Source organism: Abramis brama (genome assembly GCF_963993115.1).
Source record: "Abramis brama genome assembly, chromosome: 3".
NCBI lineage: Eukaryota > Metazoa > Chordata > Actinopteri > Cypriniformes > Leuciscidae > Abramis > Abramis brama.
This window is the reverse complement of record NC_139965.1, coordinates 49254753-49274767: the sequence shown is the minus strand read 5'-3', so window position 1 is coordinate 49274767 and position 20015 is coordinate 49254753.

Here is a 20015-nt window from a genome sequence, read left to right as displayed (position 1 = left end):
CTTTCCACAGCTCTGCCCATGAGACTCTGCGGTCCACTGCATGCTCCCATTTTGTCCAGGCTCCCTGCTGCCGCATTCCAACCATCCTGCTGGTCCGCTGAACAATGACCCCATTTTGTTTTGAAGTTTTTTATATGTTTGATATGTTTATAGAATTTAGAAAAATAAAAATTCATGTTCATGGTGATCTTGTAGTTTTGCTTTCTTTCTATAGCAAATTTTGATGTGTAGGGAGACAGGCACAGGTTATAGTCACCTAGTAGAAATCAGGAAAATGTTTGCAATACTGCAGATGTTTGCAGTATGTCAGTTATATGAAAAATGGTACCAACTGGTGGAAAACAGTAACAAGTAAATATTTTACCCCAAGGCTTGGTAATGACAGGGTATTTGAATAGAAATGATGATTTTATGATATTATGACAAAAATGGATATTTTAATGGGTTTAAATAGGATCAAATTTGTCCTTAACGCTCACATAACAAAAAATCTTTAAATGCACCAGAAATAATGTTGCTGCTAATCTTTGACATATTCAAGACTGTGATAATCCAAAGCCAAGGTTTTCACTTTGCATTTAGTATATGGAAAATAATAAAATTTTTGTGTTTTTTCCTCTTATACAAATTGATGGTATCGTCACCAAAACTGGAATTTAAAGGGTTAAAATCCTGAAATTAAATAAATATTTGGTAGTTATGATGAGGACTGATGCTGGTTAAAAGATTTAACTTAGTAAAAGTGGAAAATAATAAATATATATAATATTTTGGGCAGTGTTTAATATGTGACCATTTTTGGTCCTTAACGTGCTGTTTTTTTTTTGTTTTGTTTTTTAATCTGACATACACAAAAAATAAAAATGCATAAAAATCAATGTTGCTGCTAATCATGGACATATACCAGGTTGTGATAATTCGATAAAAACAGTGGCATCATGTAAACAAATGGCATTTAAGGGGTTAAAATTCTGAAAATTAAATAAATATTTGGTAGTTATTTTCAGGACTGATGTTGGTTAAAATATTTAACTCAGTGAAAGTGGAAAAATATTATAATATATAATAGTTTTAGGGCAGTGTTTAGAGTGGACATTTTTGTCCCTTAATGCACTCAACGTCGTAAAATATATAATGAGGCATAAAGGTTAAACATAAGCCTATATGAAATGGAAAAAATACTATGTAAAATACTGTCACATTCAGGTTTTTGCAAGTAAAATCAGATTTTCTGTTTAACCACCTGTATTATCATTGGTGGTTGTAGAGCATTTTAAGGTGAAAAAAGCTGCTTTAGTAGTTCAAGTATGTTGGTAGTAGCCAGGTAGGCACAATGGACCTCATTCATGAAACTTTCATAAATATACAAGCAAATTCTGAGTAATTTATGCGTAAAATGGACCTTTACGAAAACTCTCATCCGGATTCACAAACGCTTTGTATACCACAGATTCGGTATTTAAACGTGTGTATATTAATGAATTTCAAACATTCGTTTATGCATATCGTGCATGCTCATTCATAATTAGCATAATCCCTGCGCCCATGTGTTACAACTACGCAAATTACCAGGAATTCTGTGGAATCTTCTGGACTTCCTTCTTAGGTTTGGCACCAGTATATTGCATAAATGCTAAAGAGACTAATTGGCCATATATGGAAGCAGATTAGTCTCAAATATAATTCACGCAAAAAACATGATTCACAAATGCGTAGACAATTTCACATGCATGAAACCTAATTCACGTACACACAAAAAAAATCCACGTGCGTGAAAAAAAATATATATTCACAAAAAGCAATTCACATGCGCAAAATAAAATGATATAATCATAAAATACATTTCACAAATGCAAACCACAATTCGTAGATATACAACTGTGCACAAAAACCTTTGAATGTTTAAAATGTACGAGTGTATCCTTGCATTTGAATGTGCAAATCGTCATTCACGTACGAATCGCCTTAGATATGTGTGTGTGTGTGTGTTTTTGAGACTTTCCTGGCAGCATAACACTGGTAACACAGAGCAGTCGTACTCTTTAGCCAATCAGATTTAAGCTTATCAATCGACCAATCAGTATCACGTGAGGGCGGGCCTACCTACATGTTACGTCATCAGCTTTCGACCAGTTCATGGCTGAGCAGAGGTAGGTGCAGTTAATTGTTCATTTCTGTGTTAACTGAAGTTAAAGAAGTTTGAGATCAGTTGAAGCAACTGATGTAAGAAAGTGCTGTTGTAATCAGATGTCCCATATCGTGTCAAAAATGAACAGAGGTGTCAAGTAACGAAGTACAAATACTTCGTTACATTACTTAAGTAGAAATTTTGGGTATCTATACTTTACTGGAGTAATTATTTTTCAGACGACTTTTTACTTCTACTCCTTACATTTTCACGCAATTATCTGTACTTTCTACTCCTTACATTTTAAAAATAGCCTCGTTACTCCTAGTTCATTTCGGCTTGTTTTCATTCCGGCTTGTCGTCGTTAAAAAAAAAATTGGCCAATTACACAAACGGTTAATAGATCTGAGTCCCGCCTCCTGAACACACATCGCTAAACTGATTGGCTTTGTGTTTTCTTTCTAACTTGTGAGAGGCTGTAGTCGGTTGTGCGAAGCGCCAAAACTCCTCCGAGTCCTAAGGAAACCTAGATGCGGTAAGCGAGGGAGAAATCAACAGTTCTGTGCTCAAGAATACGGGGCAAATCGCGTCAAATATTGATTTGGGGACAGACGTTTTTACAATATAATGACAATCTTAACATAACACTAACATCATCGTTAGTGTGTGTGTGTGTGTGTGTGTGTCAAATCAAATCAAGTATATTTGTATAGCGCTTTTCACAATACAGATTGTATCAAAGCAGCTTCACAGTATTAAATTAAAATAAAATAATACAACAAGGTTTGTTTCTAGTGGAATTTATTGATTGATAGAATAAAAATTAAATATCCCCAAAATGTGTGAGAGAGAGAGAGAAAGAGTGTGTGTGTGTGTGTGCGTGAGAGAGAGAGAGAGTGTGTGTGTGTGCAACTCTACATTATAGGGTCAAAATATCCCCACAAAGATGTCAATATCCAAAATCCTTGTCCTTTTGGGGATTTTTTTTCTTCTTCAGAAAACAGCTTATAAATCAGACTTGTTTTTTGAAAATGTAAAAATGCAGACAGTTTTCTGTGATAGGTAAGGTTAGTCTATAGGGGGCTAGAATACACAGTTTGTTTGTACAGTATAAAAATCATTATGTCTATGGAAAGTCCCCATAAAACATGAAAAAATAACATTGCTTGGTCTGTTGAAGGCTGGTCTTGTTGAAATGAGAGGCCTGTTGATCAAATCATCCCAGTCTCATCAGCTGGACTGAAAGAAGTTTCAGTGCTCTTAGGACACTGAAAACATGGCTCAGAGCAATGGTCACAAGTGACATGACAGTATTGCTGTGTGTCGTGTCCAACAGGACAAACTGGACAGTATTGCTGTGAAACATATGCCAACAGTTAATTTCTGTTAAATGATTAGTTCACTTAGTTAAAAATGAAAATTCTGTCATCATTTACTCACTCTCGAGTTGTTTCAAACCAGTTTCTTTCTTCTGCTGAACACAAAAGAAGATATTTTGAAGAATGTCGATAACCAGACAGTTGATGGTAGCTATTGACTTCCATAGTATTTTTTTTTTTCCTACTATGGAAGTCAATGGGGTCCATCCACTGTCTGGTTATCGACATTCTTCAAAATATATTCTTTTGTGTTCATCAGAAGAAAGAAATTCATAAAGGATTGAAACAGTTTGAGGGTGAGTATATGATTTTCATTTTTGGGTGAACTATATCCCTTTAATGAAAGATGCAGACATGTGTTTGGCTTCTTCAAAAAGCAAGGAACAAGACAGTATTGCACTATTGCATTGCACTATGAGCGGAGTAAAGTTAAGTCTCTGTTAAACTGCCACCATGTCTTTATTAGTTATTTGTAACATTACAGAATTAAATAATTTACGTATTGTTAAGGTCAATATAGACTAAAAACCTTAAAACATTACCCTATTAATTTCCTGATTCCTCCGCTTATTTAGCTTATTTATTTAGAAAATTAACTTTATATGGGCATATATACGGCTGAAACAGGTAGCCTAATGCATCATCCCAAATTTTTCAACATCAACATTTTAATATAATTATAGTCAAATATGGCCTTTAGAAAAATGTGTTTTTTTGAGGAGCTGGAGTAGTGCACTATATAGGCCCCTGTGGCGCGGCCTAAGCTTTTGTCCTTAATGGCATTTTTTTCCTTACATTACTTTTACTTTTATACTTTAAGTAGTTTTGAAACCAGTACTTTTATACTTTTACTTGAGTAAAAAGCTTGAGTTGATACTTCAACTTCTACAGAAGTCTTTTTAAACCCTAGTATCTATACTTCTACTTGAGTAATGAATGTGAATACTTTTGACACCTCTGAAAATGAAGAAGAATGATGCTTGTTTTGTTGTATTTTAGCTGAAGGTACAGACAGCTCTCACAGCTACAATCACGCTAATGATTGCAAAACAATCATCTGTGGTCAATACCCATCGAGATTGTTCTTTAAATAGTGAATAGACCTATTTTAATGAGCAGCCAGTGTTTTTTGCCATTTGTGTATGATGTTAAATTATTATTAACACTTGTTTCCCTGCATTTTTCAGGATTACTCACCTTTGGTGTGACATCTGGATAGCAGTCACGAACATCTTAATTCATGTTGTTTCTTTATTCTCTTTTATACTTTTTTTTTTGTATTTATGTCTTAATTGGTAACATTTTATTAAAACGTTTCATTAGTTAACATGAACTAATAATGAACTGCACGTGAACAGCCTTTATTATTTTTTGTGAATGTTAACATTTACTAATACTTCATTAAAATCTTATTAACATGCACTGTAAACTAACAATGAACAGCTGTATCGTTAACGTTAACAAAGATTAACAAACACAGCAACAAATGTATTGCTCATGGTTATTTAATACATGAACTAATGTTAACTTAGTTATTGTACCTTATTGTAGAGTGTTACCAATATATTCAACATGCATTTCCTTATGCTGTATTGTAATGTCAAGGTTTTTAAATAAGGTTTTTTATTGTCATCTTAAGGTCTCACAGGACAATATTGTGAAGCATTAATTTTACTTTGCCTAGTAAAATAGGCAAATCTGATTTTATGCTGATAAGACAAAGGTACTTATCACAGAAAGGCAATTAAGATTATGCGACTAAGATTACTCAGTAAACTCTATTCAAATACCATCACTTAATTTCCCACATCCTCTGTCTGCACCTCTTGTACTATAGGGTTTTAGTACTTTAAATATCAGGACAAAATCTTATATGTCCTAACAGAGGTCTACTGATGACCGGACTGAACACAATTCATTTTTTAACTTTTCACTTGATGTATTGCACTTATATTTATATACTTTAAAAGCAAAGTACACTCTGACTGGATCTCACAACTCCTGAAGAGACGTATATTTCTCTGTACTGAATATTGTGCTTCACAGTTTAGACTGTCAGTTCATGATCTTCATATGTAACAGGAACATTAATCATGATCAAGTCATTTTATATATTTTATTCCCAAAGGATTCGGAAACTTTCAAATTAATAAAACGTGTACATCAAATTGAACTATGTCTGAATCTTTTAATTCTTACAAGAACATTTAATAATGCATGCATAGCAAGGCTTTATTCCTAAAGCGTGTACATATAGTCCGCAGGAGACAAATTAATACAGTAACAATGCATCACTTTCAACCACTTGTTGAAACAACTGTCAAAATGGATGGCTTGCAACATGACTGTTTTCAAAGAATTACAGTAGAAATGGTAAGATCACAGTACTGGTTGTCTGCAACTTCATACATCATCTGTCTTGGAAATCTGAAACAATAAAACTACATAATATATGCAGATCAAAACATGTCTCCTATATATGCACGTCATTACATACATTATCATCAGTTGAATGTGTGGTGGACAGGACATGAAAATCCATCAATACTAAAAATAAATGTTTATATTCACATGTAGACTAAACAGCAGTTAATAAACTATTGCTTCAACTGATCTCTAACTTCTAAACACAGAAATGAACGATTAACTGCACTTACCTCTGCTCAGCCATGAACTGGTCGAAAGCTGATGATGTAACATGCAGGTAGGCCCGCCCTCACGTGATACTGATTGGTCGATTGATAAGCTTAAATCTGATTGGCTAAAGAGTACGACTGCTCTGTGTTACGAGTGTTATGCTGCCAGGAAAGTCTCAAAAACACACACACATATCTAAGGCGATTCGTACGTGAATGACGATTTGCACATTCAAATGCAAGGATACACTCGTACATTTTAAACATTCAAAGGTTTTTGTGCACAGTTGTATATCTACGAATTGTGTTTTGAGTTTGTGAAATGTATTTTATGAGTATATAATTTTATTTTGCGCATGTGAATTGCTTTTTGTGAATATATTTTTTTTTTTCACGCACGTGGATTTTTTTTGTGTGTACGTGAATTAGGTTTCATGCATGTGAAATTGTCTACGCATTTGTGAATCATGTTTTTTGCGTGATTTATATTTGAGACTAATCTGCCTCCATAGCCATATGCCTATCAATAAATATTAAATGATCGTGTGTCCAAAGCATTTTTAGCCAGCTAAAAAATGCCTCGTGCTCTTCTGAAAACGGCCAGCTGGTGGCGCTTGAACGTGTTTTGCAAGTGCTGTATTTCCAGCTGAGATACTTTGGTTGCTATGATACAGAATATACATGGTAGTAATGTTTTACTAGTATCTCATTTTAAAGAATATTACTGAATATAAAAAAGTAACCAGCAATATTAACTTCTCCATTTTTGTTCAGTCATTGTACAAGTAGTATGATTGGTCGGTGTAGTATTTGTCCCATCCCTCCTTCACTGTGATTGGACGGCTGGGTAAAAAGTAACAGTGATGAGCGCTGGATACAATACAATTACCCAAAATTAAACAGTAAAAAAAAAAAAAAAAAAAACCTGGGCATCTTATTATAACATAGCATAATTGGTGTATGTATATTTTACAACTTATAACCATATTCCATTAAGTGATATAATGTTAATTACATTTTAAAATGTACTACAACCACCAATACAGGTGGTTAAACAGAAAATCAGATTTTACTTTCAAAACCTGAATTTGACAGTATTTTGATATTAAGGGCTCTATTTTAACGATCTAAGCGCATGGTCTAAAGCGTAGGGCGAAAGTTCACTTAGTTCGGCGTGTCCGAATCCACTTTTGCTAGTTTAACGATGGAAAAAATGGTCGGTGTATTCACAAAAATACATGTCGTGTATGGTTTAAAAGGGTTGTCCCTATTCTCTTAATGAGTAATGGGTGTGTTTTGGGATTTACCAATGTGTTAAACCAATCAGAGTCTCATCTCCCATTCCCTTTAAATGCCAGTTGCACTCGCGCCATGGCAGATTCGCTATTTACATGATGGAATTTGATAGTGGAAAGACCGAAACCGTCTCCAGAGCGCAAACGGAACTGCTCGTGCGCGAGGTAAAAGTGCGCAAGCAGACCATCTACGGGACAAGCCGGATTCCACCATATCTTTATGTACACAATAATAATCCTTTACATTGTAATTTTATTTTAAATATTTGGCATGTTTGTTTGCTGAAAAATTTGTTCTGCTCGTGTTTCACGAATGAGGCCCATTAACGTTATATCATGTCATGAAATACAGTTATAAGTTGTAAAATATACAGACACCAATTATGCTATCATATGATACTTTCTGGCAACTACCACTGTTGTTTTTACTGTAAATTTTGCAGAATAGTTTTTACAGTGTAAATGTATCTCGTTTATTAAAAGCTTTGAAATACAAAATTACCAAAATTACTGATTAATAAAATGCTTATGGTTAGTGTTACAAACTGTATAAAATTTAGTATCAACTTATCAAGTTAATGTACAGCAGGTCTTTCATGATAAAAGGAACATTCAATAACATTTGAAGACCCACATTCTGGGACAAATATGAGGAGAAACTTAGTGGAAATACATAAATTTGGGAAGTTATTCCAAACATCTCATCAGTCCATCCTCTGTGAAGATGCGAGCTGTGTTTGTCCTTGTTGAATGCACAAATGCAAAATAACACTGAGCTGACAAGTTCCCGGCACAAGCAGTCTGATTACATGAAGTCAATGGGGTTTAATGGGGCTTGAATGGGGCTGATTGCTCACTGCACTTTTCCGCTGACTTCGCTGTCTGTGAACTGCCAAAAACTTTCTTATTTAAGAGCGAAACTCTGAATTTGAAATAAATCATTCCTCTAAAGTATTTGAACTTGATTCCAGTGAGACTTCCTGAGGTTGCGTCGAGGAGAAACGCTGCAATCAGATGTTTGTTAAGGGCTGTTGTGTTGCTCTCATCACACAAAAATCAAGAGGCTTTCAGTCTTGGTCATAACATGTATCTATGTCACTAATGTCATTTGTATTCATAAAATGTGTGGTTCTGGCACACATACTATATTTGTACTACAATGTACTATATTTTTTGTACATTCATAAAGACATTGAAACACAATATAGCATGTTGACACTATCCATTACATAAACCCATATGTAACTACAGATGCAAATTTTTTGTCCCATGTTAATATATTAATTCTTAGAAGAATATAAATGAACCTTAAAATGAAATAAATGGATTTGTTTTGCACTTTCTCTTACTTTATATTGTATTCCATATTTGTTGAGCTTTAATTACTGTATAATAAATTCAGCCATACAATTAAAGCAAATAACTTGTTATATTGTTCCATCTGAATATATATATATATATATATATATATATATATATATATATATATATATATATATATATATATATATATATATATATATATATATATATATATATATGGGTCAAAGACGTATAAGGTTTTCAAAGTAGCAAAAAATAAAACGGCAATTACGATTCCCTATAAAGGGTTTTTTTATGTTCATTGGAGTGCCACTTATGCCCTTATATTAGTTATATTCAAGAATAAAGCCAATAGTTAATTTGTATTGTGATTGATATGAATGTATCCCAGTAAAATGTAATTCAGTATGTCAAGTCAAGTCGTCACCTTCATTTATATAGCGCATTCAACAATATAGATTGTTTCAAAGCAGCTTTACAGTGAGATTAGGTAATTACAGTAACAGTACAGAATGTTTTGGCTTTACAGCAGCTCTAAAATAAAGTTATTGTTTAGCTAAAGTTAGATTTGATTGATTTATTCACTTCCGTTGCAAAGATCATTAGTTATTAACTTAGGGGCCGCTAACACAATACCGTTCTAACAGAAAACCCTCAACGTGCTCCGGCCGCCCATCGGCACAAAACAGAGCCTGGTGGCTTGAGAACGCAAACCCTGAAATAGGTTATAAGGTGCAGGCCTTGACATTTTTTTTGAAAAAAAAAAGGTTATCTCTGCGTAAACCTCAAAAACGCAAACCCGCGAAAACGCAGACGCCGTGCACATGCGCATCATGGTTTAGTCCATAGGTATGCGCGTTTGAATATATATTTGCGCAGGCATGTAGTCCTTCTTTACAAACCAACCCTCAACAAACTACATGTCTGGCCTTAAAAATTTATAATACAGAATTATTTATCATTTCCGCGAAGCCACGTGAACCGGAATTATCCCGACAACATTTTATCTGTACAGAGGTAAACGGAACGGAAGGAGGCCTTCACAGGGGAGAGACTAGTTTGCACTTCAGTACTGCGTTGCCGTCGTGTCCAGGCACAGATCCTTCATCAGATCTGGATACGGCCTGGATCCGGCAGACTGCGGTAAACCTCGGATAAACAGAGAGACTAATATTAGCGTAGACGCCATCCTTCTTATGATGTAACAAGCAGGGTGGGAATTATACCGCGGCCACGGCCGCCGTTGCCCTACACTTTGGCCTTCATGCCCCGTGAAAAAAAAATCATCGTACGGCCACAGTGGCCTGTGTGCCCTGGCCCTGTCCAAGTTCCACCCAAGTAGTCTCTGAACTTCAATTAGTTTGTGGATTCGCGCAGGTGCAGTGTCATAATCACATCGATGATCTCACGCATCAAAACAGCAGTGCAAGAAGCATGTAACGTCAGCACCAACAGAAGAATGACACTCTGTTGTCTACACTGGTGCATAGATATATACACTAGATTTCGCCTTGGCTACGGCATTCGTTCATGAACTGCCGTGGCCAAGGCGAAATCTATTATGTCTATCTATGCACCAGTCTGCGCACACGTCACACAGCAGGAAGCGCGGGCGCCCTTAGATCACTTGGACGTCGCTGTGTTATAAGAGGTAAAAACTATATAAATACTGTTCGTTTTCTCACACAAACCGCTCGTTTCGTGTCTTAGGCCATCAATGTGTATGGGGAATTGTTTTAATTTGGACTCTGTGGATGGCTGCTCTTTGAGACCGTGACCATAGACCTGCATTATATGACTGACAGACAAGAACGGTTTGACCTAAAAATATCAAAATCTATTTGCTAGTAACTTAGATAAGTGCCCTTTTCAGAAAAGGGCCCTATGCAAGGTTCCAGAGGTAACGGCGTCGGCGCACTGAAGCGTTTTTTTTTTAATAGTTCGAAGTTACTATAAGATTTAATGTTATTACCTTGACAAACTATTCTTACATCATTAAAAAGATATAAGACTCACGTTTCAGTATTTGACCACTATTGTATTCTGAGAAATTTATATTGACAGTTATGTCTTAATTTGTGTCAGGAGTTATGAAATGCAAAAATGAGTCGATACCTTTAATATGAATTATGAGCGTCAGACGCTCCCATTCATAAAAAACTCCTGTGCTGTCGTCATGAAAGCGATTCACAAAACAACGTCCCTCACGGCTCTTAGCTCAAAAGTGTGCAGATTTGGAGAAATATTGATATATTCTCAGTTTACATCAGATTTCTATTGACAGGAATAATATTTTATTGAATTTATAGCCAAATGCGTCGATGTAATCATTATGAGCGCTGTATACTGATGTGCTGTTTCAATTCATACCAGCAGCCTGAGGGCGCTCTACTGAACATTATAGTCCATATTTGAAACGCATGAAGAAGAGCGTTCGACAATGCAGGAAATTATTAATTTATTGGCATTTGTGTTGTTTCTGAATGCTTTTATTGGCATTTGTGTTGTTTCTATTGTTGTGTGAGGGTGTATACCTTCTGGATGTAATGGCGCTCTCTCTCTCTCATTAAAAAATGTTTTTTTTTTATTAAAAAAGTCATAATCCATGTCTTATTCCAAATTAGGATGTTATGGTATCAATCTGAATGGGAAAACCATCGAATTGTACGATGGCCTTTGTGCCCTGTCATATGGCCTTGGTGCCCCTAAAAAAAAAAAAAAGGTGGAGGCCAAATGGCCTTGCCCCTAAAATTATTTAATTCCCACCCTGGTAACAAGTACATCAGGATTTATGGGAAGTGTTCACGGTTCCGGCTGACCTAATCTATGCAGCCTAACATTTAATTATAGAGATTTAAGAGATGTGTTTTTAGTCTTAATTTGAACTGACAGAGTGTGTCTGCTTCCCGGTCAATGTTAGGAAGACTGTTCCAAAGTTTTGGTGCTAAATAGGAAAAGGATCTACCGCCAGCAGTCAATTTTGATATTCTAGGTATTATCAACTGGCCGTAATTTTGAGATTGCAATAGATGTGAAGGACTATAACGCGTTAAGAGCTTGCTCAAGTACAGTGGAGCTAAACCATTTAGTGCTTTGTAAGTAATCAGCAATATTAGAGAGGAGGTCAGTGCACTCTCTGTCTCTGTTGCGGATGTAATCCGATCCTTCGGACGGGTGAATATCCGCAAGGCTGCGGGTCCGGATGGTATTCCAGGCCGTGTACTCAGGGCATGCGCGGACAAACTAGCCGGGATTTACACAGACCTCTTCAACCTCTCCCTCTCTCTGTCTGTGGTTCCCTCATGCTTCAAAAAATCCACAATTGTGCCCATTCCAAAGAAAACTCACATCAAATGCTTGAATGACTGGCAGCCTGTTGCTCTGTCACTCATCTTCAGCAAGTGTTTTGAGAGTTTGAGAACGTTCCACTGATGATGCAATTGCTTTTTGCCTTCACACTGCTCTCTCCCTCCTGTAAAATAAGAACACTTACAGTACTGTGATACTTATTTGTATCGATTCCTGTAGTGTGTGAGTAGAAAATATCAGTTTACATTTCCAAACATTAATTTTACTGTTAATTGTAATATAGTGTGATTTTTGTATGCACAAGGAATCTGACGACAGCCGGTATGATCCACACAGAGTTCTGATCTCACCGGCATTGAGTTGTCTGGGATTACATGAAGAAACAGAAAAAACTGAGACAGACTAAATCCAGTAGAACTGTGGCAATATCTCCAAGACGCTTGAAGAAACCTGCCTCCAAAGCTACAGTACTGTGAAAAGTTTTACGCCCTTGTGTTAAAATGCTGAGGATGCTTTCAATAATAATGTTATAAATAGATTTTATTCATCAATGAACTTCTATTAATTAAATCAAATCCATATGTGGTGTGACCACCCTTTGTGTTTAAAACAGCTTTTGTCCAGGTACACCTGCACATAGTTTTTCAGGTAGATTTGCAGGCAGGTTTCTCAGTTCTTCTGGATTTAGTCTGTCTCAGTTTTTTTCTGTTCTTCATTGCAATCCCAGACGGACTCGATGATGGTGAGATAAGATCTCCGTGTGGAGCACTGGATTTTCACTGGATTATTACAATTAATGGCAAAATTATTGTTTGGAAATGTAAACTGATATTTCCTACTCAAACACTACAGCAAAAGATATGAATAACTAAAACCATTTCTCTGGGGTGAAAATACTAGCGTGCCTAAGACTTTTGCACAGTACTGTATGTGAGAATGCTGTTTGTGGACTACAGTTGGGCATTCAATACCATAGTGCCTGCAAAACTCATCACAAAGCTCCATGTGCTGGGCCTAAACAGATCTCTGTGCAGCTAGATCCTGGACTTCCTGTCAGGCAGACGTCAGGTGGTCAGAATCGGCAATTATATCTCATCCCCGCTGACCCTCAACACTGGTGCTCCTCTGGGCTGCGTTCTCAGCCCACTCCTGTACTCCCTGTACACACACGATTGTGCAGCTACACACAGCTCCAATGTCATAGTCAAATTTGCTGGTGACACAATGGTGATAGGTCTGATCACTGACAATGATGAGACGGCCTACAGAGAGGAGGTGTGCACTCTGATAAAATGGTGTCAGGAGAACCACCTCGACAAGACCAAAGAGCTGCTGGTGGATTTCAGGAGACAGAGCAAAGAACACACCCCTATCACCATCGATGGGACACCTGTGGAGCGGGTCAACAACTTTAAGTTCCTCGGTGTCCACTAGTGGTCGACCGATATATCGCCAAGGCCGATATATCGGCCGATATTTGGCATTTTTGAAATATCGGCATCGGCCGATAAGTTTTTCTGATTGGCCGATGTGTTGAAAGCGGGACTTTTATTTTGACGGCGCTCCGGACTTTTATTTTGACGGGCGGCGCCAGAAGAGAACGGCAACGGCAGCTCCTCAGATGATGTCAGATCAAACAGTGCTCACTCACATTCTCCGTCTTCATTAATTTACGATCTCTGTCAGTCATATCTAATACTTTGTTAGACAGAACTGGTAAACAAAGTAAGTAAATGGTAACTTATGCGAAGTAAGTAAAGTAAAGCGTTTGCTTTTATATTATTTGTAACAGAAAAGGCAAACAATCAGGCTAAAATACTTTCTCATTTGCCGTCAACATTCAGTAAATGCGCATCTACGTCATTTAAACAAATCTCTGAATATCTAATAAACATTTAATTTCACAAACCTTGCAGATTTAATCAAATCCAGCTGTGATATCTTGTGAAGTGTGCATTACTGTCTGCGAGTGACGGTCGGTCCATGCGAAGTGAGTGAATGCGAACAGAAGATCAGCTTCAGGAGACGCGATCAAAAAACTTTAAATCCTTCATTTTAAAATATGCTGATATATAACCAGTTGCCCACTGCGTCATATTCATATCGTTTTCACTGTGCTGTATGTAAAATTAGCGTTACCTTGTCTTTATTTGAAAAAAATATGATTACCAGCACGAAATTACCAGAATACTGAGAGCCCTGTTACAGTGTTTACTTTCTTTTTATTCACATATTCATATATTTCTAAACAATTACTTTGTGAAAAATACTGTAATAGGATTGCAAATTTAAGACGTTGCCATCTAAAGTATAAAAGCATGTTTATTTTAAAATTTTGTTTTATAATTTATTTATAATTTATTAAATATTGATTAAAATAAATATAAAAAATATCGGTTTTATATCGGCCATCGGCCACCCTGCTCTCCAAGATATCGGCATCGGCATCGGCCATCAAAAAACCAATATCGGTCGACCACTAGTGTCCACACTGAGGATGTGCTTAAGAAGGCACATCAGTGCCTCTTCTTTCTCAGGTGCCTGAGGAAGTTTGGAATGAGCTCCAACATCCTCAAATCATTCTACACCTGTACTGTGGAGAACATCCTGACTGGCTGCATCACTGCCTGGTTTGGAGACAGCACTGCCGGCAACCGCAAAGCTCTGTAGAGGGTCGTGCGAACTGCCAGCCACACTGTAGGAGGTGAGCTTCCATCCCTCCAGGACATCTACACCAGGCGGTGTCTGAGGAAAGCCCGGAGGATCATCAGGTTAATGAACAGCCAGAACTGATACATCTTACACACCCCACTATATCCTTTGCCATACATTGCACTCAACTCAGTACATCATTTCAACATACTGGACTCTACTGCAGCACACACTGCACTTTAACCCTTTCACACGTACAATCACATTTCAACATACTGGACTCTACTGCAGCACACACTGCACTTTAACCCTTTCACACGTACAATCACATTTCAACATACTGGACTCTACTGCAGCACACACTGCACTTTAACCCTTTCGCACGTACGATCACATCGGTGTGATCAGTCTAGGCTGGTTCCTAGAGCGTACAATCACACTGGTGTGATTCGAATGGTCAGTGCATCACGTGATCAACTGCTAAATTCAAATATGCTTTTGTGCGTTGGCAGGGCTGCCAACTCTCACGCATTGAGCGTGAGACTCACGCAATTGACACTTTTCACACGCTCTCACGCCACACATCCATTTTCTCACGCACAGAAAAATTGTGGAGCAAAGAGGTACTTTTAATATTAAACTAATTCTCAGCTCTTAGATTCCGTCAATTTTATTACGAAATTCAGACAAAAATATGTTTGGCGCTTGTAAATGTGACGTGACAGATCGCTGAGCGCCTCAGTTCAAGTGCACGTGAACCGATCACGTTACTTTTTTATTTAAAGATGCAGTACAACTTACCGAAAGTATACATAATATCGACCAATTAGTGTTTTTCAACCACGGAAAGAGGTCAATATAACAGCAGGAGAACAATTATGTCACATAACGTTACATCTCAGGAAAGCCATTTAACGACCATAGCATGTTAATTGAATAGAAAAAATAGCTAGAGAGGAGATTTTGCTGAGCACTATATTACATATTTATTATATTTTTACTTATGTCATTAAATAATTGTTATTATAACAAAAACTGCATTATATTTAATTTAATGTTATTTTTAACATTTAATAATACCAGCAGATTGGGCCCTCTATTTTTACAGCATTAGGTGAGATTATTTTTTTAAATAAAATTTAAAATAAACATGTATCCAAATTAGTCAATATTGAATCAAAATCTGAATCAAATCACAAGAATGGAATTGAAATCTTGAAATTTTTGTCAAGCAATAATAAAAACTGTATCCTATACCAGTCATTGTACAATGTAAACATTGTAACATGTTGTCACTAAACTTCATAAAATTCTATTTAGTTACCAAATGTTTTGACAATCACAATTACACTTATTGTGATGCAATATTTGTTTTTGCATACCCTAATAAAAACCCACCTAATACCCACCTAATAAAACATTACTGACATTCAGTTTCAGTTTAAGCTTATAAAGCTCAATTGACAAATACTAACGCTATACAAGCAACATTTTACGTTATAATTGTAACTCTCTTTACTAAACCATTGAGTGCACTGAAACATAATTAATCTCATTTAAACATTGTAAAGCCGCGATCTCCCGCACGACATCCGACAGCGCGGCCGCGGACATCCACCTCGGCAGCGCGGGCGAGCAGGCCGCACTCCCCGACGCGGTCATTCTTATCGATTCCATAAAACAAAAGCATCAAACAAACACATTGAATTTACTTATATACCAGTTATGATGTCACATCACTTTTCTTACCTGCAAGTTCAAAGACAACAGTGTATTAGTTTCTGTATGTGTTGAAATAGCTGTGAGTGTGACTTCTTCAGGTCAACAAGTGAAACACCCTGCGGCTCACTAACTGCCCCCTAGCGTCACCCTCCAGTATTCGCAGGTTTAAGTGATATTAACAGACATCTATACTTGATAAATGGTAACCAACAATACATAATAACAATAACACATATGAATAACAATACATAAGTGTACTTGAATCTATATGACTACACAAACACTAGCACAATTATGCCATGGGTGTTCATTTATATTTTTAGGATGAATTTCTACATTTTAAAAACACTTTTGTCATTAGAATTTTAATCCAGACAGTTACACTTTATGACATTTTGACATTTTAGAGCTCAATAGCTACCTTAATTTAATAGTTTGCAACACAGATGTCTGGGTCAAAAGAAGGGTAAGAGTTAAGTGATTTAATATTATATTTACACATCTTTTTATGTTAAATGAATGACCTTCGGACACCAAATTTCTTTCTCATTGTTGACCCATATACAGTAGTCAACATTTGAAGTAGATCAAAACCTTTCATCAAAGTTATATATGAATTTTGAACAATACCCATTCTTTTTTTGATCCACTTCAAATGTTGACTACTGTATATATATATATTAGTGTTGATGATGATGATGATGATGATGATGCATTTTATTTGTAATGCGCTTTTCTCCAACCCAAAGCGCTACACAGTATAGTAAACATAATATAAGATAGTTAAACAATAATTAAAAACAGAAAAATCAGACAAAAAAAAAAAATATATATATATATATATATAAATATATAACAAATAAGATACACTTCAAAGACAATAAGCATTTTTAAAAAGATGGGTCTTTAGAGACCTCTTAAAGCAGTCCAGAGTTGGGGAATTTTTAATCGCAAAAGGAAGTTTATTCCACAACCGTGGGGCGGTAACCGTAAAGGAGCGACCACCCATCGACTTTAATTTGAATGTGGGCTGCTGTAGACTAGAAGAGTCAGACGAGCGGAGAGAACGATTTGGAATGTAAGGAGCAACTAGATCACAAAGGTATTCCGGTGCTATCCCATGAATGGCTTTATATGTTAAAATCAAGATTTTAAAATCGATATGTGCCATTACTGGAAGCCAATGGAGTTCATAAAGAACAGGGGAAATATGCTGCTGAACAGTTGTGTGTGTTAATACACGTGTGGCCGAGTTTTGGATGTACTGTTTATCAGGGTGCATGCTGAAGTAGGACAGTGTTGGGTCTGAAGCCATCTTTGTCGAGTCCAAGCCGAGTCCAAGTCCTTAACCAATAAAGTCAGAGTCCGAGTCCAAAGAGGGCAGAGTCAGACTTGAGTCCGAGTCCTTAACATCCAAATCAGAGTCGAGTCCAGCCGAGTCCACAAAGAAATAAATATATTATTTCAAATATATCCATTCCAGAGCCTCGTCCCAAGATGGCCGCCGCCATTCCAGAGCCTCGTCCCAAGATGGCTGCCGCTATTCCAGAGCCTCGTCCCAAAATGGCTGCCACCATTCTAGAGCCTCATCCCAAGATGGCCGCCACCGTTACAGAGCCTCGTCCCAAGACGGACGCCGCCATTCCAGCGCCTCGTCCCAAGATGGCCGTCATTCCAGAGTCTCATCCCATCATGGCCACTATTCCAGAGCCTCGTCCCATCATGACCGCCATTCCAGAGCCTCGTCCCATCATGACCACCATTCCAGTGTCTCGTTTTGTCATGGCTGCCATTCCAGAGTCTTGTCCCAAAATGGCCGCTCTTCCAGCCCCCTGCCAAGATGGCCACCACTGTTCCAGAGCCATCTGCCAAGATGGCCGCCGCCGCGCATGAGCCCTGTGCCAAGATGGCTGCCGCCACGGCTGAATCTCCAGCCTCTGTCCTCGTCCCGAGTCCTGAAGTGACTCCAGTCCCCGTCCTCATCCCGAGTCCTGAGGTGACTCCAGTCTCCGTCCTCATCCCGAGTCCAGAAGTGACACCAAAAAGTGCTCAGCCAAAAAGCAAATTATATGAGCATTTCCTGTCATCAAAATTACAACCTACATGTCGGGCCTTCCATTCTTTCTCGATCTCCACTATGAGATGCTTTCAGTCCTCAATTAAAAAAATTAAAAATTAAGGCCCCTTAGGGAGGGAGTGGTTCTCACCTCATTATATGATGCCCATTCCTCCTCTGTGCCCTCAGGAGGCCATTCTGCCAACCCCGCCTCCCTCTGTGCTTCGGGGTGCAGCTGTTTCCAGCAAGCTCATGCCTCAGGCACAAGACATTGCGTCAGTGGATCTGAGTCAGTCCCTCAACGTTGCGTCGTCGGGACGCTAACATCCTCTAAGGAGGGAAATAGAAGAATAAAGAAAATAAACATGATATATATATATATATATATATTACATATTAAATTGCAATTTTAACTAGAAAAATATAAAATTCATTCCCCAACTCATGCAGCCCTATAGTTTCTCTTGATATCAGCATGTTCACAGTTGGTTTTTTGTTTTTTTTTACAGGGACCAGATGCCACTGATGAGTCCTGCTGACTTAAACATTCACATGAGTCTCTGTACATGAACATGGTAAAATGAAAAATCAAACACCTTGGAAATGACAGGTATGTACTATGTTTCAGGAATGGCACAAATGTGTGTGACTGTTCAAGTCTCTGTCTTTAGATCAGTGTGTTCAATAATGTGGGTTTTTTTTGTTTTGTTTTTTTGTCCTTTGTTGTGTATCTTTGGATTATGTTGTGTTGTAAATAAATCCAAACAATCAAAAAGCCATTCTTTTTTAAATCTCTACTCATTCTTTGTTCTGGTTCTCTCACAGTCCCCACCTGATAGGGCCATTATGGGAGGGTCTTTGTCTTTCTCAGGTGTGAAAAACATCAATATTCATGATGATTCACGCCTTTCTTACACAAAACATGTCTTACAAATTTTAAATCAAATTTTTTATCTGAATGAGTACGCAGGATGATTTTCACATAATGTTGAAGCAAATATCCTAGTGTAACAACTGAGACCAAATCAGACACATTTATTTGGCATATGTACCATAAAAATCTTCACACTCCACTCTGGAATCCCATCTTCCCCCAAACAGAGGGCAAGAAGGTCTTCTAGTTGTCATGACCACTGTCAGATAAGGTTTTATGGGTGTTAAACAAGCGGCAACATTCTAATCTGAAAAATGAAGCCTACCCGGAAGTGCGAAAAACTGCAATACATCGAAAATCCGCTAGAGGGAGGTCCCAAAAGGGAGCAAATGTCCATAGACCCCATGTTAAAATGTCCGTTTTCACAGCATAAATTCATGTTTTTACAGGTTGGTCCCATGGACTTTTATTGTATTTTTCGATAGCTTCCGAGTGCCTGACAACTGTGAGGGGGGTGAATTTTTTTCTAACTCGTTAGTTTAGATCGTATTTAGATATAAAATGTATGACAAATAAGGGCGTGGTTAACTTTGATTGACAGCTTGATTGACAGCTTAGGCTGCGCCAAGGAGAATGACAAC